Source organism: Bacillus rossius (genome assembly GCF_032445375.1).
Source record: "Bacillus rossius redtenbacheri isolate Brsri chromosome 9 unlocalized genomic scaffold, Brsri_v3 Brsri_v3_scf9_1, whole genome shotgun sequence".
NCBI lineage: Eukaryota > Metazoa > Arthropoda > Insecta > Phasmatodea > Bacillidae > Bacillus > Bacillus rossius.
In genome coordinates this window covers 10,500,598-10,525,498 of record NW_026962012.1, presented here as the reverse complement: position 1 = coordinate 10,525,498, position 24,901 = coordinate 10,500,598, and the positions used below count along the sequence as shown (strand labels likewise).

Here is a 24,901-nt window from a genome sequence, read left to right as displayed (position 1 = left end):
TGTACCGCGCTTGGCCATTTTCGTTGTGCAGATGCGAGGCATTTGACGCCGCGAAAAGCAGAGTTAACTCCTCAGGAGCAGTTGCAGCGCGCAGCTGTGCAAGGTATGGCGTGACACAAATAACTTTGCTATTTGCAGGTGTATTTTTGCATATATTTTGGTTTACGTGGCACGAAACTTGGGTCCCAAACCATCATACATACTGCTTTTGAAAGCGCTTTCAGTTGAGGGAATTCGTGCCACATTCGGGAGCCTTTTTTTCGATTTGTCCTACAAGATGTTTGGGTGCATCTATACCTTATGAAAGCGCACGCATTTTCGGATAGCAGCGCAATTTAGGCTCGAGTGCTGGGCACTGTGGTGGTTTGCAGACACTTCTTTCGTATACGAATGAACTGTTACATTCCTACACTGCGTGTTTTATTCATTTTTATGGATTAAGAAAGAAATAGTTTTTTGAGTAAAAACGTTTTTTGAAGATTAAAGACATTAAACACCCAGGCTAGATGCTATGTATTGCTTAAAATAGGCTTCACTTTTTTTCTTATGCGTTTTTTATGTTTCGGTGGAAGAGTTGGCCCAGAGGACTTGGAACTCTTGATCTCATACGTATATTTAATATGGTTGTCCGCGCATTTTTATAGGACTACACGCGCAGTGTGATAGCGGGATATTTTAAGGACTTTATTCTAGTACAATGAATTTAGAGTGTAAATATTTTGTCATATTTTATACTGGCGCTTATAAAGGTAATGATTTTGCTGCCATATCTGATTTTTATTGAGCTATTTTGGTTTATATAGATCATGCGTACATATTTATATTTAGACTTTTACGTGTGGCGCACCACGGTAGGAAATTCAGACTCTTACATAAAAATTAGTCCAGCCATACTGGTTTGTATCGCCACCTTGTACAGTCCTACAATAAATTATGTATCCAATTTAGCTTTCTGCTTTTTATTTAATTTTTCCATTAAAATTTCTCATCTGATTTGCTTCTTAAATAGGCTATCTGCATGCTTCACTCTGATCTCTTTTGCTAGCTTCACTAGGAGAATCTCAAATATACTTTAGAAATTAATATTGAATACTTGTCTATAAAATTAAAAACATGTTTTTTGTGAACATTAGTGATTGAAATCGGGTTTGTTAACTTTTGCAAGTGTATTTACATAAGTAAGGTTAAGTTATACTTGTTTAGGTGCGGTATAAAATATAATGAGAATGAATTTTTAATATTCGGGTGCAACATGTAATTCAATCAGACAGGATAATAAAATACCACATACAAATAATAATGTTATATATGCTTTTAAATCATAAACATTAGTGACTGATATTGAATACTGGCCCATATAATTAAAATCTTTTATTAGTCTTGAATATTAGTGATGGAAATTGTTAGTTTAAATTATGTTCTTTTATGGATAATTTATTTGCATTACAAGTTATTAATTATTAATATTAATTAAGTGTTAATCAAAATACATATCCAGTATGTTTATTTTGATTATTAATTACAATTTATCTCAATTATTTTGCAAAATTAAATAATTAATATTGTAAAATGTTGATATTAATATAGAATACTGAGAGTTTACTTACATTTTTGAATTTGATTGCATTGATAACTTACCAACCGTATTTATGATATAAATCCAGTCCTTTTATTGTTTCCTTCCTATTTATTTTTGTATACAAAATTATAGTTAGTTTTTTAGTACGCCAAGTATGCATAGGCGTGCCTACAGGGGGGGCCAGGTGGGCCATGGCCCCCCCTAATGTAATCACTCAGATCGGCATTTTCTCTAATGCGTTCGTTAATATGCGTATATTCCTGGCACTGTGACACTCAAACTGTGTTTCAGTGTTGCAGCATGCTAATTAACAATATTTTTAAACATTTTATCGTTCTGTAAATACGGCCGCCTTAGTTTATTTAAAACATCAAGTCCCTTGCAATGGCCAAGCAAAAAATATATATATATTTTAAGAGGTTTGTTAAAGTTCTGTTGTCTGAATTGCTGTGTTTGCATTCACTAAAAATAAGTTCATTTCAAGGTAGATCCGGACCAAGCTATTGGAAATTCGAGGGGGGGAAATGTGTAAGTACACTTTAAACATTGTCTATGGGGGAAAAAAAAAAACATATTTTCAAGATTGCTAAAATTATAAGGATATAAATATTAACTAGTAAACATATCTCGTTGATACTGCACAAAAATATAAACAAGTCAATGAGTGAATGTATTTAGGCTATTTGACATTCTAAATTCGGCTTCTGATTTAAAAAATTAGCAGGGCCCCCCCCTAATGGAAATGTCTAGGCACACCTATGCAAGTATGTAGAACTTCTAACGCAGGTACACGCATTTTATATATTTTAAAATCTTAAAACATTCACTCACTGAATGTGTGATTTAAATCAAATATATCTTAGTAGCTATAAATTCTCCTAAAAGTTGGTTACTGGTCGGCAAATTACGTGGACTCCATTATGAACCGGAGATTGAAGAGTGGAACTAATTGAAAAAAATTAAGAACTGTCTTTAGGAATCCGGTTATTTAAGCACATAAGTTATCAACTAATTAAAAGTTAACGTGAACTCATTTGAGGCAGCGTATTGTTATTTGAACTAAAAACTAATTAATTATGCATGAGGCAAATGAGATAAGTGTAACCTAATATATCATGTCGTAATAAGATTTTTTAATTCGGAAAAACCATTGAATCATTATAAATTATGTGAAACAATTATTCTTTGTCTAAAATTATGTTCAAATTAGTTTTATTGAAATTAATTAAAAATCGGAAATGTAACTATTCTTATACGCAAACAAAAATTAAGTGAGCGTTACGTGATGCACCACTGTCAAGTAACTCTGATACAGTAACATAGCAATCGGGAAAGAACACTTTAACCCAAAAGGTCACATGGTTAGGTAGGTTTTCTCACTAGCAGGTTAACCACTGACAATTTGTGATCACCAGGAAGAAAGACGTGGTGCTTATAGAGTCGCTGAACGATAAATGTTTACGCAACTCTGTAATTTCACATGCAACGTCACTGACTATCAAACAGAAATATTTAAATAGAGTAAACTTTCCTTACAATCAAGTCTTTATAAGTTGTACACGCAACATTTATTTCAACGTAATTGCTTGCAATTTACTAGCGAAAAATGTTTTATAGAAAAGGTAAAAAAAAATATTTTGAAAGCGTTGTTTATTGTTATTTGCTCTTCTTTGACACAAGTAATAGTTCGGTGATTAAAACAAACATTGGCTCCAACCATAAATTTTATTGGGGTAGGTAAATTACCAGAATTTTTAATTTCTGATGAAAAGTAAAAACCATTACGTTTGGAATGTTAGTAAATGTACTTAAAAAATAATTATGGCTTTGTACAATAAATCCCCGAATCAAAATAAATACAAATACTTTATTTAATGCATAACCTACGCTCTGACGCCCTTAGTATGCCTTAAAAGGTCACCTCAAAATAACAAATTAAAAATAATCTGCTTGACGCTTCAGGATGATTGTATCCGTATTCTCCCTCAAAAAGTTTTAATTTTCATTTTTCTTTAGAACGGGATCGTAATGGATGTAAATGGATGTTGAAACACTTTTACTGCACTTTTATTTCATAATTACTTTTCCTTTTTTAGCTATAAATTTGGGGTTACAGTTGTTGGAAAGAGGAGTGAGGGTCTGGGATTTTAAAACTTGAGGCAACGTGAAAAAATTCGACGTTTAATTTCCGTACAGGTAATGCTGAAATGAATGGGTGAAAAACCTTCTCGTTTGGCGAGATGTAAAATTATTTTCATACATACTGGGCCATCAGAAAATTGTATAATCTGATTGAAATGGTGAAGCGATTACAGTGAAATCTCATTACAACTTACCTAAACAACCCACCGTTTTGGTACTTATTAAGGAAATTAATCTATACTGAACTGTTAATAAAAGTAAAAAAAAACATTTCGGGCTTTAAAATGTATACTTTAAAGTGAGAAATTCTTAATAGTGAGGTATTTAAAAATATTTCACTGTTGCAGCTATAAGTATTTTTGGGTAACATTTCCAAAACTTTAAAGCGAAACGGTTTAAGACTCATCAACTGTATATCAGGTGAATATTTATAAACATATTTAATAACCGGTTGAAAAATTTCCTTTTTTATTAATTATTATTAACTTTTGCTACATTTTGTTTACAATGATTATTTTGTAATCCTGCATTTAGAATAATTAAAAAATAAACACAGCAGCAGCCATAGATTAGATGTAAAAAAATTGTATAACAATATATGATCTGTCTAAATGAATTATTCTGTTTAAGGCTTTATTAATCGATATATATAATTAAGCACTATACATGTAAAGCTGAAGGCTGAATCAAGTTTAATTTCCATTTTCAGAATCAATCAAAATATGTCATTACTCAATTAGCTATATACTGTATATTATATACCTAGGTAGAGTCTACCATGGTTCGATTATTCGCGAAGCATTTCAAAAGCTGTTTGTTTTGAACTCTCGATTCGAAATGATTATTCTTTTGGTTTTTACATAGTATCTTTTACAAAAGCATTCTTTGCAAATCTTAAATAATAATAATAATAATAATAATAATAAAATAACGTTCCAAACCCGCTTTGGTCGAGGCCTAGATACTTAAGACTTTTAGTATATTTAGTCATATGATTACAAACCCAAAATTAACCTTCAATGATTATGCGTCCATAATAAATTGTTTTTATTATATGAGTAGTATAGTAAAGGGACTCCGGGCAAAGTGTAGAGCGTGGAGCGTGAAGCGGGTTAATGACTGGCAGTCCTGATGTCAAGGCGGCCATTTTAGTGTCAAAATTCCTCAAAAATGACTCCATATCCCTCAAAATTCCTAGAAATTTCCCTATTTCGAGGGAAAAATTCCCGTTTTTTGGAAAAATTTCCTGTTTTTGTTCAAGAAAAATTCAATAATTCTAAATGTACCCAGTGAGGCTCAAATTCCTCATTGGAAGTCTCCAATAAGCTCTGGTGAGGAGCTTTGACCTTGAATGCGACCGCCATCGTGGCACTTTTCATCACGGCAGCCATATTAAAAATCCGTGATTATTATTCCATTTTGAAAGAAAAAAAATTCAACTTTTTAAAAAAATAAATTCAAAAAAATAAATAATAATATTCCTGCTATCTTGGATTGTGACATCACGGCCACCATCTTGGGTTCTAGAATGCTGCACATTTCGTCATGGTTGCCATATTGTATGTGTATGACATCATCGTTGCAATTGTCGTTACGACCGCAATCTTGAAAATCCGAAATTAATTTCCGATTTAAACGTGATGGTTTTAAAACTTATAAAACATTTATTTGATTAAATTTTAATAAAAAAATGAATTTGCATCCTGGAGTCCTCGGTTGGAACCCGGCGAGGGCGATTGATTAAAAATGACGATGGATTCTTCCTCCCCATATGCCACCAGCAGACTGATCTCCCACCACGAAAGCTAAGGGAAATATAAGTAGTCCGTATTACATTATGAGTCATCTTGTTTTCGCCTGCTGGAGGCCACCATCTTAAAATCCGACATATTGTTTTCGTCTCCTAAAGTGCGTTTGACCTTGACCTATGAACTTGCCTTTTGACTTGAACATGATCACTTTGACCTTGACCATGATAATGAAATTTTATCTTTAACTTTGACCTTGACCAGTCGCTATCTTGTCATCGAGTGACCCAATCCCCGAACATCGCCATTTTAGTTATGGTCGCCATATTGAATTCTAATAATATGTCTGTCATAATAAGCCTGATGTCAACCACTTTTATAGATTCATTCGATACAGCCGCCATTATGTTGTCGTCTGATGGAGACCACCATCTTGGAAGATGTCAAAGCCACCATTTTGTTTTCCTGTTCTGCTAGAGGGCGTCATCTTGGATTTCATCATCTTTGTTTCTGCTATTTGTTCTTAGAGAGAGCCAATAATGCACTGTCTCATGCAAATAAGGTCGCTGTTCCATTGCCTGCTTATCTTAGTGTTGACATCTCGACAAAATAAATTATTTTTTTTTTACAAAATACATTGGAAGCGCGGTGATTCGAACAATGACAGTTCATACCTCTGGATCGGAAAACATACACCCTTGACCACACGTCCACGAAATTATATACCAGACTGAGAATTATTTAAGGTATATAAAAAATACGCAATTGGACTTGTATTTTTATAATTTGAAGGAATAATTGCATCACTTGCTAAAGGACGTTGACACCATCTTTATTTTCAATACATGCTACCAGGAGCGCTAATAAACACTAGAGAGCGCAGCTGCCATCTTGTTTTCAGTATTCTATACAAGGAGTGTATCATGTAGTACACGCATCAACTGCAAAAGTGCGTTGCCATCATATTAGTTTAATTTTTACCCGATAGAGTGCAATATTCATTTATTACCTTGACATCCGCCATCTTGTCTGCCGTCGTGTCCGCCATCTTCATATTCTGTATTTATTAAGTTAGACATTTGGGAATAATTCCAAAATTCATCAAAACAAGTCATTTATTAAAATAATGATTGAATCGATCGATATCGGTCCTTGGTTTGATCCTTTCTTCGTGCAAAAAATAATAATTTCAGGTTAATAAATAGTTTTTTTTAAAATTAAAATTACTATTAAAGATAGAGATCAGAGAAATAAAGCAACAAAAACTTGAATAAATAATTTATTACGTAAATTTTACAAATACAAACAAGCTCTATAAATTTATTGATAGCACCATACAACATTATACTGATTATTTTATTTTTTTTCGATTTAATTTCACTGCTTTTGGCGACAGCACGTCAAATTAAATTGAATTGCAGTGCGGAGAATGTGATTGCGTGTTTCTGCAGTGCACAGAAGTATGTACGTGGCACCACCGACGCGCTACTTTATAAACTGCCACTCTTCTAGATTGGACGTCTACACTGCCCAAAAGAGCGACTTCCCTCTCAGGTCTGCTAGACTCCAAGTGCTTTCCCTTCTTCGTCGTCAAAGGGAACATGGGTTGTAAAGATGCGATGTTTGAGAAATTTGGGGGGGGGGGGGGGGGGGGGTAAGTGCTCGCTGCCTTGATCCACGGCGATGGCTCCGTCGAAATTGTCCCAAAATGAAATGACGTTGACTTCTGAAGCGTAAATATAGAATTCAATCATGGTTCTTTCATCATATTCCTGCCGAAGTTGTCAGCAGGATTTCCGCGATACACACAGGATTTATGACACATAAACTAAATTAATTTTATTAAAAATCAACCATGACTCCAAACAAGCTTGAGCTTAACACACGCAAATAACTTCAAGAGACAGCAAAACTCAAAATATGCATTTTTCATTGAAAACTTGGCGCGGAATTTTATAAATTATCTTTTATAATGTAGTGTGAAATGATTATTCCGTTGCTGGTACGAAAGTCCACCGATCTGTTTAGTTCAGCAAAGGCTGATTTTGTGGGATAAAACATTGGAGAACTACGAAGCACAGAAATATTACAAAAGAAACATGAATTTAAGTGTACATCAAGTTTGTTGAAGATTTCTAATGTAAAATACCTGCCAAAAATATTTATTTTTTATAATTATTAATTTTATTTAATTAATAATATTTCAATAATTATTTTCTTAACGACTAGCTCTTTCTCATTTATATTTATACTTACGGCTTTTTAGTTAATATATATAATTTTGTCCCTTCTCTGCTCATTTCCATTAGTGTAACGGGACCAATTCACTTAGGAAGGCCATGTCTGCGAGAAATATTCGGCGTGTCGAATGGGGCGGACTGACAGAGACACGCACCGGGAGGGCTGGACGCAGGGAGTAGTCGGGGATTTATGTTCGGCACAGAGCCCCGACACGGACCGCGCAGACATCTGCGCCGGGGCACGGAACAGACGAGCGAGTCGATCTCGTCGACCGTAAAGGATTATCGAAACGGATCCCGACAAGGTGGGGCGCGGTGTTACACAGTCGGTCGGTCCGGCGCTGGCAGCTGTTCCGAGTGCTTCTCGTTCGCTAGAGCCGAATTCCATGTCCCACGCAAACCATTCGTCCGGCCGGTATTCCCGCTCTCTCGGGCTCCAGAACGTAATTATATCTTAAACACTTTTATTATTATTTTTAACTTTACAGCTTTTCAAACACCAATGTCACCAGTTACTTCCAATGCAGATCGCAATAATTGTAGTTTTTTTCCCCCGTTAAGGTGAAAGTGCCCTAAATTATTTCGCTTCTAATATTTAGATACCGTAAAAATTCGCGGATTCATTTCGCGATAGGCTAGAATCCAAACTAGTTCAACTTCTTGCTGCTTCAGTGATTGGACCACAGATTACCTTAATGACTCTAAGCCAATGAAAAATCCTCAACAAAATAAACAGCGAATCACAAGTATTCCAGTTGACAGGTGTCACGGATTAGTAGCCAATTCAGCAGGTATAATCTGCACAAGTACATAGAGGATCGTGGAGTCTTTCCTAGAGGTCATTGAACCGGCGAATTTTCCAGTCCCTACTAATATTTCGTGTTTTAGCTCATGACTATACAGTAAAATAAAAAAAAATTAGTTATCTGTAAAGTTGGTTTACGGACGATAGTTTAACGTGACAACGTCATAACAAAACATTGATGAAATGATTGCATACTTTTATGAATAAAATAGAATCATTTTTATTGAATTATCACTATTTTGTATGGATACAAAGAAGGAGTGAAATTAAATCTACAATTTATTGATAAATTTAATTTTACTTGCACTCATTAATTCACATATGTTTATTACTTTAACGAACAGATTATTTAAACTGTAACTTTTATACATGTTTGCTATTTAACTTCTTCCAATCTGTGATCTTCTGTTAAGGATAGGACGATGATAGGAAAAGTGGGAAACGAATGGGAGTGTTTCAAGTTTAATGTGCCTCGAAAAACCCAAATCGATGGTTGTTCCAATCGAGTGGAAGAGAGATAGATGCGGCGCAAGCGTACAATGAGCGTAACGGGACAAAGCGTAACGGGCAATGTGCGTAATGGGACAACGAGTCATCCTTTCTCGTGCGTGCAGCCGGCGTTCATCGATTTATTAGATGTTTTCACGTCAAAAATCACATTTAATTGTTTAAAAAATTAATTCTCTACTAAACAAGTCTTTATTTGAGGGTTTTCATGAACTTATGTTGATATTTATGTCAGTAACAGCACGTACTGAAAGCATTCAATCGTGTTTCATACAGTTTTGAATCAACCGTTCGTGTTTCGCCTCACAAGAGGAGGGTCCGAGTCGGAGCTCGCCGAACTGGCTTAAACTCTGTGAGCGGAAGCAGGTAGGTGCCTCTTTCAAGTCCTGAAACACCACGCCCGAGCGGGCCCTAGTAAGCGAGATAAAGGTATTTAAATATTACAAAACAGAGTTGATGGAATATTGTTCAGGAATACTTTAGTCAGTGGCGTGGCTCAGAGGTCAGTCACATTGTATGACAATGCATCGGCTCGGGTTAGATATCCACAGATTAATTTTTTTTTTAATTTTTGACGTGACAACGTCTAATAAATCGACGAACGCCGGCTGCACGCACGAAAAAGGATGACTCGTTGTCCCGTTACGCACATTGTCCCGTTACGCTGTGTCCAGTTACGCTCATTGTATGCTTGCGCCGCATCTATCTCTCTTCCACTCGATTGGAACAACCATCGATTTGACTTTTTCGAGGCACATTAAACTTCAAACACTCCCATTCGTTTCCTACTTTTCCTATCTTCGTCCTATCCTTAACAGAATAACACAGATTGGAAGATGTTAAATAGCAAACGTGTATAAACGTTATATTTAAAATAATCTGTTTGTTAAAGTAATATACTTATTTGAATTAATGAGTGCAAATAAAAGTTAATTCATCAATTAAATTGTAGATTTCATTTCACTCCTTCTTTGTATGCATACAAAAAAGTGATAGTTGAATAAAATGATTCAATTTTATTCATAAAACTATGCAATCATTTCATCAATGTTTTGTTATGACGTTGTCACGTTAAACTATCGTCCATAAACCGACTTTAAAGAAAACCAATTTTTTTTATTTCCAGCAGTATTTAACAATTAATATTTAAAAAGCGCTTGGCCACTGCGCCACGCCGCTTACTGGAAAACTCATGAACAATATCCTTCAGACTTTACTTTAAAATATTTAAAGAGCTATTATTTCGCTTCCTGGGGTCCGCTCAGGCGAGATATTTCAGTACGCTGAAACGAGCACCTACCTGATTCCATTAGCAGCGTTTAAGTCATGTTGGTGAGCTCCAACTAGGACCATTCTCGTGTTAGACTTCAAACTCTTTATTTTAAATATATCAGTAATAAATCTTTAAAAAAAAGTCTGTTTTCTGTAGTTTTGTGAGAGCATATTTTTTTTATTTATTTATTGAATGATATACTTAAAACGATTTAAGACGAAGGCTACATAGAACGGTTAATTCAAAACTGTATATCATGTGATTTCACGTCTTCAGTACATGCTATAAATGACAAAATAAAATTTACATTTCAGTTCATAAAACCATTAAATAAGGATTTATTTAGCAAAATAAATTTTCTTATAAACAACTAAATATGGTGCTTTTATGCGTTCGTAAAAAATCACGAGGAAAAAACCACAAAATATTAGAAACAAAATTGTTTAGGACTACCAACTTGAGACTCCCATTTAACCCCCGGGAAAGATTCTTCATTCTGTTCCTTAAACAACTACACGGTCTGATATAGCAAAAACGCGGCAAACGTTTTATTATTATTATTTTGAAACCATTCTACGCTTTAATACCTTCAAAATCCTATAATATACGCGTGTCAAAATACAGTGGAATATTTTGATAAGAATAAAATCTTATCCGAAAATATTTTAAAAATTGTAAATATATTCTACTTTACATGCCTTGACAATCTACGTAAAATATTTCCAACTAAAGTATAAAAATTCCTGTCACACCTGCAACGACCTGTTGATAAAGAAAGGTATCTTAAAATCATACTAAGTAACTTCTTTCCGACAACTAGCACATGGGTGAGCGGCTGTCTCACGCGTTAGTAGTGAAACATCGCAGATGGTGGTACAAGAATGTTTAATAATGTGTGCAAGTATGCGAGTTAGAAAGTATGCAAGTGAGAAACAAGTATGAAAGTGAGAAAGTGTGCGATGAAGTATACAAGTGCACAATTATGCAAGTCCGCAAGTATGCAAATTGACAAGTATTCACGTGTGTCAGTATGCGAGAGAGAAAGTGTGCGAGTGATGAAGTATACATGTAAAAAAATATATAAAAGTGCACAAGTATTTGAGTATGAAAATACACAAGTATGCAAGTATACAAGTGCAAAAGTAAGGGAGAACGAAAACGCGCAAGTGTGCTATGGTTTAAAAGGGATATCGAACGCCCCATTCGCAAGCCCTCTCCCCATCTCCGCTATCGAACGCTCCACTTCTGATCGTTGCAATATTCGTTGTCGTTTTTGTGTTACTCTCTGATGACGCCATCGTTTCGACTCGCCCCATTGGTTGTAATGAAGTTGCACTTAAAAAAAGGGGGGGGGGGGGGTTGTCTGTAATGTCGGTTTACGGACGATAATTTTACGCTTAAATTACGTTTAAATATAATCACGAACAATTAGTTAAAAAGCCCGCCTTAACCTGTTTGAATTTAATTGAAGATTTTCTCACACGGTAGTTGGCCGGTTCTTGCACGCTTGGCTCAGGCGGAACGTGACAATGAGTCATGCTTTTTTGTGCGTGCAGCCGACGTTCATCGATTTATAAGTATAGACCGGAAAAATTCGCGGGTTCAATGACCTCCAGGATAGACTCCAATATCCTCTACACACTCGGGCAAATGCCAACTGTACATTGGCTGCTGACTTGTCAGTCGTCTCGACTGGGTGGCCTGTGATTCGACACTTCAAGTGAGGGTATCTTATTGGCCCTCAGTCCTCCAGATTAACAGTGGACCAATGACAGAAGCAGCACTAAGGTATAATTATTTGAATTTTAGCATAACACGAAATGAACCCGCGAATTTTTCAGGTCTCTATTTATAAGACGTTATCATGTTAAAAATCACCTTAAATATCACATTACTAGAGACCGGAAAAATTCGCGAATTCATTTCGCGATAGGTTAAAATACAAATAGTTATACCTCAGTGCTGCCTCTGCTATTGGCTCACAAATCACACGGATGACTCTGGGCCAATGAGAAACACCCGACCAAAGCTTTATCGAATCACAGGCTGCTACGTTGGGACGTCTCAGAAGACAGCAGCCAATGAGTGGGTGACATTTGACCGAGTGTACGTAGAACTATGGAGTTCATCCTGGTGGTCATTGAACCCGCGAATTTTTCCGATCCCTACACATCACTCGTCCTGACGTGTCGTGATTTGTAACCGGCGTGAGACTGACCAGGTTGGAAATGAACTCTGCGCAGTTGTTGGCGGGAGCGACTGTTGGAGGTCAGCTGCGAAATGACCCGGTCAGCTGGAGTCTGGAGTGTGCTGCTGCGACGCGCGGCTCCTGTCCTCGACTCTTGCAGCTTCTCTCTCGCTCTCCGCTCCAGACGTGGGATACACGACTCTATAAACGACGGTCGCAATAAACCCTCCCGTATTGCCAATCCCCGCGCCCCTTCTCCGCCCCCCCCCCCTCCCACTTCCTCTGTCTGCCCTCTTGGCTTCAAAGAACTTCAGGTAAAAGCGGGAGGGGACGTGCAGGTAAAGAAGTCTATCAGTGGTGCGTTGCTGCGTACAGTCAAATCACGGAGAATTTCGAAACAATTGTGTCCGGAGAGATCCATTAATAAACGTAGATACAGAAGGTATTTTCGGTAATAAATAGGAAAATATTTCGCAGCCATGTATAAGCTGTTTGTAATCAAACGAAAAAAATATTGTATTACTTTGTATCGCTGTAAAAATCCAAAGTAAATTAGTTAGATTATAAACATTCAGGCATTTCAAACCCAAATTCTGTATATCACCTGAAAAATTTAATTTGCTGGAGATAACCGAAATACGTACAAGCGGATTTTCTTATAAATTAACTTTGTTTTTAAAAACAAATCCAGAGGACTCGATTTGAATTCTGGACCGTTCATCCTGATTTTGAACTTTTTTAATTTCTGGAAACCACTCTAGACCTATTCTAGGAAGGTTACTTGCATAGGTCGTGAAAGATTCTCTTCCCAGTAGGTATGTGTGGTTGTGTGTGTACTAAAATAACTTATGGCGTATCTGTCGACGTTCAGCACAAATAAACAATAATAAACATTTCAAATATTGGTTTTAGAAAAACGCACATTATCTTTTGATGATATTTTTATTTAGTATCTTTACAATATACTCAAAATAATCCAGTCAAAATGAATTGCACATATTGAATACGGACAGTTTAAAATTTCAATTTTGCAGCAGGGAATTTTACTTGGATACAGAAACATCGGCGAACACTGCAAATGAGATATTTTTTTGTCGTCTAATACAAAAACAAAAGTAATTCCGTGTTCAAATATACCAGAAAGCGCGCCCAAATATTAAGGGCACAAGCCAGAAGGAAGTGGAATTATGTTAAGTGTGCCTTATTTCTCTTATACACATGCGAAGCGATAAGAGTTGGTGCGTGTTACTCAGTAACCGTGATATAAGTAAATTTTAAATTGTAAATTTAAACCTTGACTCGTAAGTATATCGTAAGGGATAAAACCGCATAGAGAGAGAGAGAGAGAGAGAGAGAGAGAGAGAGAAAGAGAGAGAAGACTATTTTCTAAATAAACGTGAATTAACCAAATTATTTCTAACTTACTATAACCTCAAACCCCGCTGTGTTGCCCTCTGCCCAAATACACCCTTACTAGATGCCAGCAAGTCAGTTGGCGTCAGGCGCAGGTGGGTCCATGATGTAAAGAAGAGGAGGTGAAACCGTGCGCAGGTTTTCCCCCTCCACGCGCTCCCTTGCTACGTCACCTTGGTTGTAGCCAGCGCTCTTCTTCCAGGCGCTTCCCATCCATTTCATCTGCGTCTCGTGCGAACGTATTTTTATGTAGTTGAAATATCAAATTGTGCAGTGTTCGGATGTCACAATCTTTTCAAAAAGACTCGAGATTCTGGCATAAATATATTTTTCTTTTCCAAAAAATGAAGATCTTTGCAATAAGTGGGTGAACGTATGCAAAAGGGACACATTCTGTGTTAGCAGAGGTAAGTTTAAACAAACGTGATTTTAAGTAGAAATGTCACTTTTTTATAAAACGAGTATTTATTTTTAATTTTTTTATATGATTAACTGTAGGTTAATATTAGGTCAAGGAATAGGTATATTTCGTGCAAAATACTGAGTTATTATCTATAATAATAAAGTCTTTCGCGGTAAAAAGTTTATTTATTGAATTAATTTATTAAAAATGAAATTTCAACGTATTAATAAAAACTGAAATCAATTGTTTTTAAATGTTTGTGTGTTCGGACATCAGCGAGAACTACTAAATTTATTTCAATTTAACTTTTTTTCTTGTTTTTTATAGAACTAACCTAAACACTAGGTTGTGTAGCATTAATAAAGGGGGAAAATATTTTTTTATTATAATATATATTATATATAACATATAATAAATATATAAATACTATAACATTATATAATATGTTAAGTTGATATTAGTCAGTTTAAAAACATTCGACTAAAATATTTGTACCTAAAAATTTTGTGATGCCTGCAAGCTGTTTTTGGTTTAAGATTGTAGAGCTATTTGGTTTAATACTATGTTTTAAATATATTTTTAAATATACTTTCTATTATTATTTATCCTTTTGTTTATTTTTTGTAACTAAATAAAATTAAAATTAGTAAATAAATCAAAAGAGCTTATGTTTATGTAAATTACAAATACGTATTATAGAAACTTTGCTTTGTGTCAGATGCTTTTTTTGTATTATGTTTGTATTATTCTTTGCCACCTGCATCCTGAATGTTTATTATTATCTATTTTATTAATATTCATACTAAATATTTTCGAAGTATATTCATTCCAATTCCCATTACCATTCTGTATTTACAAGACCCAATCAACATTTTGATGTGATGAAACAGCAGAAAAATATTGCTTCGTTGATTTTATTATTAATACTAGCTGACCCGGCAGACTTCGTACTGCCTAATTAAATTGCAAAAAATTATTTGTAATGTGACATTTTTTTGTTCCTACATCTTTTAAGTCGGGGCAAAAAATTCTCCTGAACAGAACCGTCACCCTAGTGATAGGGTGTTGTGAATAAGAAATATAATTAAATAAAACATATAAATAAAAAGATAAATAATAAAATAAGTAATCTCTTTATTGTTAATCATGTGAAACATAATAATTTTTATTTTCATTGTAGTGCATGATTAGATCGGTAATTAGCTTGGTTTGTAGCATTTCGGGTTCTTCTACCTAAATTGATTCGTTTAATAGGAGGCATATCTATATTATAGATATTTTGTCACATGCAATAATTAACGATCATAGTTAAATAAACACTGCACAAAACACTAAATAGGTAAGAATTTGTTTCGTGTATAAGTTGACAAAAGCAAACTCATTAGGGTAGGTAACCTAAAATACAAGAAAAAAAAAACACTGACATTGACATTTGTTGTTGTTTCAACTTTTTTAAAATTTGATATGAATTGGAGTCAAATCATTCAAGCCGTATTTAAAATAGGGAAATGAAATAATAAAAACATTAACTTATGAAATACTTTTTGTAACGCTGGTTTTGTTTGACTGATGTAATTACTTGAAAACTGATGCATTTTAAAATAAAACAAATGAAATAATATCGCGAAGCCGACAAAATTGAACTATTCGATTACGGTTTTTTTTTTTTTTTTTGTTTATCTGTGCTCCAACGCACACTGTTTTGATAGATATGATTGAACTTTGTACAGAGGTAATAAAGTGCAAATTGACTCTTTGACGTTAGGAACATACCTACATTGTTTAAACAACAATGAGTGCTCGTTTTAGTTAGAAAAAGTTTGTATGGGAAAAAGAAAAGGGCTGGTTTTAGGGTTTTTCCGGCAATTATTGGAATTTTCCTCGCCGTAAAAACCATCTTTGAACTTCAACGAACATTTAAAAAAAAATTGGCTAATTGGTCCAGGCGTTGTTGAGTTATGCGCTTACCAACACATTTTGCGATTCATTTTAATATTATAAATAAACCCCGCGTTTCGATGCTAATACATTTATGTAAACTGTATGTTCTAAATGCATGCTATACAATGTACATAGCAAAGTATTTTTACCCTTCGTGGTAACTCTTACTATTCAAACGATTGTAAATGAACTGTCTCTGCGTCGTATTCCCGTAAGCGCGCTGCGTGTAGACTGGGCGGTGCGACCAAGGTGACGTAGTGCGCAGTGGAGGACGCGTTTGGGCGGCCGGACGGTTTCACCTCCTCTTCTTTACATCATGGGTGGGTCCCTATCCCTGCAGCATGGTGGGTTAAACCTGAGCCGCTCGCCGCCACGTGGAGCCCGCGGACCGCCGAGTTCTCTGCACCGTCCGCAACGGTTTAGTGTCGAATTCTCGGGGCGTGCGCATCTCTCTCGCGGGCTGTTGGCTGGGAGTTCCCTGCGACCTATTGGGTAACCGAAGGCTGGCAGTGCGTGTGGGATTTGTGTGCGTGCTGAGGGCGGCCTAGCAGCGCCAACTGCTACCGACCGCGTCCCGCGGGTGGCGGATACGGGAGCCCAGCTCGAGAGTTGCAATCTCGCTGGGGTGGCTGTGAATAACCAATAGCAGTCCGCGGACCAATGGCCGGCCTGCGGAGTCGTTATTACGGCTGTCGGTGTGAAAGGTAGCCTGAATGCAGCTCGGCGCGTGGCAGGAAGCAGCTTCGTCGGTGAAGGCCCGCAGGGGAGCTCGATGTGCTGAAAAAATGCGAAGTGTAGACGAACTGCGGGCTGGAACTTGCGGAGCTGTGAACTGCTGCGCGCGCAACGGAATTGAAATGCATCGGAACTCTGAAGGAAGACATCAGGAACCTTCAGCTGGGGCTGCTGTAGGTGTGGCAGCAGTAGCCTCGAGCGGCGCGACCTTAAACCGTCTCGGGGATTTTGGGTGGCGAGGTTGGTTCCCTCCCCCCACCCTGGCTTGAAAAGTACTGCTGTTGACCTGAAGAATGAAGATGAAGATGGCGCAACGTCAGGCTGCCTTTCGCTCCGAGAGCCAGCAGTTCGAGCCGGTTTACTGGCTCGTCTGCCCGCTTCTGTCTTAACTGTGGCTGCCTGGGCAGCTGTGGCTGGGCTGACGTGAAGTCGCCCGCCCCTGGGGGCGCATGCGCCCCTGGCTAATAATAATCCAGGAGCTCCCAACTTTAAATGCGAGCCGCAAGGCCCAAGCACCCAACTCCACCAAGGTTGATTTTCAGCCCCTCCAACTCTTCTTACCTGGACCCTTCTTCCTCTTGTCCAGTAGTTACCTGCTTGCTTAATGCATGTTAATTGATCCCCGCATGAACCGGCCCAGGGTTTTCCCTGTGTCTATGCAGGTTTTACCTGGGTCACACTTAGCTAGCTTTTAAGCTAGGCGACCAATGGGGCGTCAGTCATGGCGCCAATCGCAGCCATGGCTGGCCAATAAACCCCAATAAGCACATGATTCACGCGCCCTTGTCCTGCATGGTTAAAAACCCGCATGGTAGAGTGTATAGGCTTCGGCCTGAGACACACTTATGTCCTCCCCTAACCTGGACCCTCCCCTACACACTTAGAATTAACTTAGGCTAGGAAAAAAAAAATATGTTGCATTAAAATTCAGCCTTGAAATTTTTTCTCCCATTGCGCCCAAAGAAGTTTCACTTCAAAAATATTTGTTTGTACATGGCGAAAGAAATATTTACTTGATGCTACAAAACATTTGGTTGGCCATACTGGATTATAGGTTCAACATATTCGATTTTGTACCCCTAACAAAATACTTAGTTTATTTGGCAAAACAATATTTTTGGATGAACCAGATATTTCCAACAACAAAATATTTGTTTGAATCAACCGCATGAATTTATATGCAATTTTTTCCAATATTTATTTTTAAATTTCATATTTGTACCAAACATAATTTCCAATTGCACGATATTATATATTTTTTAAATAAATACTGAGTGTAAATTAAATGAAAGTGTTTGTTCTATTTATGATTTTTCAACGGGTGCCTTTAGCGCCTTGACTACCCATAGCCATGGATATATTATTCCACGGAGTGGGTGTATTTCAAAAGTTAGCCCCTCAGATAAGCAATTGCCAATTGGTTAGCAAAACAACAAACTGTATCTGTTTAAAGACTAATGCTACTAGTTAGTTTGATAGCTTGAAAATGAATTATTTTGGAAGAATCGTAAAAATGCTATCACTAAGAATAAGTTCAAAATTTTATTGTAATGAAAAAAAAAATTGGTATCAAGAAAGGGGAAAAAACGTTAGAGGATAGTTATAAAATTTCATTGAATTTTTTATGTGAACACATCTTAGCTCTTATGTGGCATTTGTTAGGAGTAATTTCGTGAAAATGGAAGGGAAGTCAATTTACGGAAATGTGGGACAAAGATGGCGGGCCCACTTGTAGCAACATAAACCCGTAAATATTCACTCTAGCAGAAACCATAGGGGACATAACAAACGTATTGGTGTGCCAAAAGTATGGATACAGGTGTCTGCAAAAAAAATTGGTTGTCTGTAAAGTCGGTTTACGGACGATAGTTTAACGTGACAAAATCATAACAAAACACTGATGAAATGATTGCATAATTACTTTTATGAATAAAATGAATCATTTTTATTTTAATAATAAAAAAATAAATACTTGAAATTATACTAGTAATCAGATTTTTAAAATGCAAGAATAATTAACATTTATTGCCGAATTTTTTTTGTAATAAGCAATGAAAACCAAATTAACTTTTCACTTCACTTTATAAACAGTCGACGAAACAGTTCACGTGTAGATGTAAGTTGTGTGCTGCCGCTGTCTTTCTTCTCCTCGTACGCATAGGCCAATCGAGTTGAAGAGAGATAGATGCAGCGCAAGCGTACAATGAGCGTAACGGGACACTGCGTAACGGAACAATGTGCGTAACGGGACACTTTTTCGTGCGTGCAGGCGACGTTCATAGATTTATTAGACGTTGTCAGGTCAAAATGTGCGTTAAAGTGTGTGTAAAAGTATGTGTAAAAGTGTGTGTGAAAGTCTGTGTGAAAGGCTGTTAAAGGCCGTGTAAACGTATGTTTTAAAGTGGGTGTGAAAGTTTGTGCCATGCCGTCTCCGCCTCTATAACGGTTCCTCTACCACGTACTTAACTATTTTCTCTCCTCTCCCAGTTACCCCACCACATTTACCCTCAGGCGATCGGAATTTTCGTAACGCTCGAATATTGTTACCATCTCAGAAAGAAGTTTCACTTAAAAACGTTTACGGAAGATGGAACGAATGGTGACAAACCAGTCTGGGTAAGAGCCCAACAAAGTGCGCATAACTGATCGTACTGTAACAACTAATAACTGTCGAATGAAACCACTTAAGTCGTTGTTTTAGTAATTTTTTTTTTCTCTCAAAGCGATCCAGATTACTGAAGTACAGGGAGTTGGAGTTCTACTGTAGTACAGACATGTTCAGTATTATTTTGAAATTACTCAACGATGCATTGAGATTAACGGACAGTTATGCTAAATATACATATACATAATATGTTAATTTATATATCACAAAGTAAAATTTAATATATCACAAAAGCTAAACATTTTTACCAAACCATATGAATTGCACTGATTTCACAGTTTTTTCACTTGAACACAGGCGTAAAACTACACCAACAGGTTTAGATGAAATATTACACTAACATGGGTGGAGACTACTTCCATATACATTTTATGTAACATTACACATTTTTTTACTGTTTAGATATCATTTCAGGTACAGTAACGCTGTGGATTAAAATATATTTTCACTTTTTTCTGCAGTTATTGTTTTTATGGATTTTACAGTGAAGTTCACCACTCCAGATACTGGTTTACAGTTGGTCCCATTCTTTTGGCAATTAAATGGTGATCAAAAAAAAATATTGAAAAGTATTTTACTGAAATAGAATATCTGCCGGTCTAATAAGGAAATTCATTCACTGTCTAGAGGCAAATTACAGGAGAGACAAAAATCTTACTACTGGTTGTAATAATGTGCGAACTCCATAACTCATTTGTTCTAGTTTTAGTTTTAAGATATTAATGGTACCAATGAAATACAAACACTCAAGGTTTTCGCATTTTTTTAAAATTTAAAACAGTATGTTAATTAAATTATTACATTCAGAATTTACAATAATTATAATAACGACAAAAATCATTATTTACGAGGTTGGCCAATAAAATTTTCGTACCATTGTCATTTAAAGATTGGCTACAATAGAAAAATTACTCGTTTTTATATTAGTTTAGGTTAGGTTAGGTTAGGTATGACGCAAGAAAATTACGCGCAGAACATAATTTTGAGTAAATGAACGCGTTACAGAAACTGCTGTTACCAAGTTTGCTAATTTGGTCTGCGGTATTTAATTTATACACGGGTGAGGGTTGGGCTCTCTAAAGTATTTCAAGACTACAAATAAAGGACGAACAGTGGTTACGCCGGTCATTAGGATCCTGCTGTGTTGAGTTTTGTACTCGGGGTCTCGGGGTATGTAGCGAGACGTCACTTCAATATTCATGAGCACACCTGCGGACAACCTTCATCATGGCTACCGGCGCAGACGTTGGAATAAATCACGACATGAATAAAGCCGGGAATGCTCTTTAAAAGGAATAAAGGAAATTTTTTTTTGTTTCCGGCAGGAAGCAATTATTATCCTCGCTATGTCCTTTATTTTCATTACTTCTGCCGTGACAACTTTATTCTGTTCTCCGTTAAAAACCACGAATTCTGGTTTAAGATAAAAAAAATCCTATTTTTTTTTTAACAGCCGCATTGTGAATGGTATAAGAAACTATTTTTGTTACTTTTGGGTAGGTGCAGTTCAAAGAACTGTACCTATTGTAGTCATTACCGTGATTAATCAAAATATTCAGCAATTAATTTACCTACGTATTCGATCGATTCCTGTCCTTGGAGATATTCTTGTCTAATGCAAATGTTAGTTTCAGTTAAAAAAAATTAATTTAATTTAATATGGTGATATATTCTAAAAGAAATTCTTAAATTCCTCATCCACGAGCCACCAGTGAACCGATGATGACATAATGGCCGCAAACTTAAAAATTCGTAAAATTTGTAAATTCCTAGAAATTAGGGGGGAAATGCTAAAAATAATTTTAAAAAATTCCAATTAAAATAATGATTCACTCGGTCGATTTTCATCCTTGGTTCGACCCTTGTCTGATGAAAAAAAAAATTACCAAAAAAGACAGGGTCAAGAAAAAAATATAATGGACAATTTTGGTTTTTTACAGCAAAAGCGCATTACACATTACACTACAAAATTTTACTTGAAAGTTCATTATAATATTGTAAGCTTAGCTTAATGATAACACTTAAAAACATTTCCTGAAATGATAAGAACGCATATAATATCGTTTGGGAGAACACGGAATTGTGAACACGGCCAAGTTCAAAGAAGTTCATCATAATCAGAACAGAAACAATTGTTCATCGCGTGAACGTTTGGTTGTTTCGCATGGCAAACATAGCTGAAGCGTAGGGTCGTGCAAGATTAACTCCAAGAGAGATAACCTCTACCCATGCACAAGTCGACAGCTGGAAGAGAAAGTGCGAATGTCGATGATAACGCAGCTGTGTGGTGCATTGTTTACAGTAAAAAAAAATTAAGGTCACGCGTGAAGCGACGAGGGACGAGTGGCGTAAAACAAAGGAAACACGTGAGACAGTGCAGCCAATATACCAGTTATAAAACACATAGTACGTGACGCCCTGACAAGTCGAGGTGGCCATTGCCAATTACAGACGCAACCGACACACCAACTGTATATTACGTAGTACCAACCTATCTGACTATGTGACGAGGTGGCCGAGTGGTTAAGGCGTTGGACTGCTAATCCAATGTGCTCTGCACGCGTGCGTTCGAATCCCATCCTCGTCGGAGTCATTTTATTACTTGTTGAAAACAGCTCGAATGTATAAATACATGAGCAATAAAAAGTAAAATACACACTCTGTTCAGTAAGAGTCTATCATACTTTCTTTTTAAATATTCTCGCTGTTTCCTTTAAGTTATCTTAACTTAGCTCAATGCAAAATTGTCTGAAAATATTAAAAACTTTAAATTATATGTTGAAAAATAGTAATAAAGGCGTTCATGTTTCCTCTATGCAATTTTGCTACAAATGTTCTCATTTTAGTGTAAACAAGTACAAATAATTATATTTTGGTAACTTTGACTTGTCCGTTTATCCACCATATCCGTCTTATGCGCCCTGAACATCTTATACGTCTTTTACGTCCTGTCCACCTTACCAGCCATGTCCGTCCTGTACATTTTATCCGCCCTGTCATCTTATCCGTCCCGTCCGTATTATCTGTCGTCTCCATCTTATCCGCCCCGTCCGTCTTATTCGCCCTATTCCTATTGTACCTCTGTCCACACCTTGTCCATCATGTCTATTTTATCCACCCTATACGCTCTGTCCTCTTATCCGCCCTGTCCGTCTTAAACACATTGTACGTACTATCTATATTGTCCGTCTTATAAGCCTTGTCCATCTTGTCTATGTTATCCATCCTATCCGTTCTGTCATCTTATCCGCCCTGTCCATTCTCTGTCTGTACTGTGAGCCCTGCCTGTCCTGTCCGTCTTGGATGTCTTGTATTTTCTGTCTTTTTTTGTCTTTCTCATCTTTATCCAGCCATATTTGTCTGTATCTGCCTGCCCTGCCTTCTGTAACGTGATTATAGCTCGTATACTAGATAAGGGTAAAGGTTGTTGGTTGTAATTTAAAATGAGTATATATTCAGGGTACTGTATATTTATTATTATTTAAATATATATGTTTGGTTCAACAATTATAACCAACACTATTCCCCTCAGTAATGTGTTTTTTAAGGAAAAAATAATTACCATCATATGTCGGTTAGATTTTTGTAAAAACTGTAAGGACAAGAATTTCGAGATTTCATGAGAATTACCCATATCAGAAGGCTGTAGGAAAAGAAGGCTGTAAGGTTTGTTGATTTGACAGAGAAAACGCACATTTTTAAACCCTTTTCCTGCCGCCAAACGTTACCAGTTTGCTGCAGCCAATGGACCAATCGGTTATTGAAACTATGAAGCGATTCTACAAACGACTACTGTTGAGGAAGCTTTTGATTAAACACTAAAATAAATAAGGCATTTTGACTCAATACAAAAAAAAATTTAAAGATTGCACTTATATAGTGGCGGAAGCATTGGATTTAGTGAAAACACGTACATTATGCGCTTGGAACAAACTGAAAGACATTTCAACTAAGTAAGAAATACAGAACGAGAAAATAATAAAAATTTAAATTTGTAAATAAAGAAAGAGAAGTAGAAGAGGATGACTAAGTGTCACTTGAGAACATAAGATATATTCTCTTGAAAATTCCTGGTTATTCCGAATGCAGTGCATAAGACGTAGGCCATTGGCTTGATTTTGGTTATTCGGACTGGAAATGAAATTTTAAACGATGGTGAGATAAATGAAAGTGTAACTCTGTTGGGAGAAACTAATGACCAAAAGGATGACGTGGCTACTGAACCCGAAGCAGGACTACCAGCTAGTGAGGCGCTTGCGTGTCCGGAGACTGCGTTATCATTAGGGATCGGAAAAATTCGCGGGTTCAAAGTCCTCTTGGATAAACTCCACGATCCTCTATGTACTTGTGCAGATTACACCTGCTGAATTGGCTACTAATCCGTGACACATGTCAACTGGAATGCTTGTGATTCGCTGTTACTTTTGTTGAGAATTTTTCATTGGCTTAGAGTCTTTAAGGTAATCTGTGGTCCAATCACTGAAGCAGCAAGAAGTTGAACTAGTTTAGATTCTATCTCACCGTCAACCAGATACGGGACTTTGCCACACGGAAACGATTTAATACGTCTGAACATGTGACTCTTATCAACATGTTTAAGGAATCATAAGTACTTATTATGTTTATGTAAGTACTGTACTTAGGGAAATGTAAATAACAATATTTTTTTGTTATTAAAATAGAGTACGTACATTTATACTATACATATTCTGTTCAAATATTTTGCGTTTTTAAAAGCAATTACTACCTATTTTCCATTATTATTTAGTATCCGGATATTCGGCTACCGGGAGCAGAAGCGATCCCTATTAATCCGGGTGATTGGAGTTCTTCTAAAACTGTTGTATTTTTGTAGCTTATGTTAATGGATAATGTGTACTTCAGTGGAATAGTTATTACTGTTATCACTTTAATTGAACAAGTAAACACTTTTAACAATCTGAGTGACTTAACTGATTATAAAACCAAAAACTGTATGGCTGGTTGTTAGTCTAGCTTCCTAATCTCTCGTCCATCTTGCAAACTGGAACTTTATCGTGTAATGGGAATACCACTTGTGTAATAAGCATATATTAAATGGGGTTTTGGAAGTATGAAACGCAAATATATATACAAATAATAGTTACTTGATAGTTATAAATTTATTCAGTCACATATTTAGCACTTTTATAATGACGTTTGTTTGTGCCTACACGTACAGTATATTAAAAAAAAGCAGTGCACTGAATGAATTTATTCTTCTTGTACCTGTAATTTCACAAA

At 36.3% G+C, this 24,901-nt stretch overlaps 1 protein-coding gene and 1 non-coding gene across 2 annotated transcripts in view; one reads left to right on the top strand and one right to left on the bottom strand.

Moving 5' to 3' along the window:
• The window catches only part of LOC134542579 (uncharacterized), a 434,599-nt gene that overhangs the window by 238,114 nt on the left and 171,584 nt on the right, over positions 1 to 24,901 (bottom strand). The window lies entirely within an intron of this gene.
• Trnas-gcu (transfer RNA serine (anticodon GCU)) lies at positions 22,145 to 22,226 on the top strand. The gene has a single exon. It is a non-coding gene; the product is annotated as a tRNA-Ser (tRNA).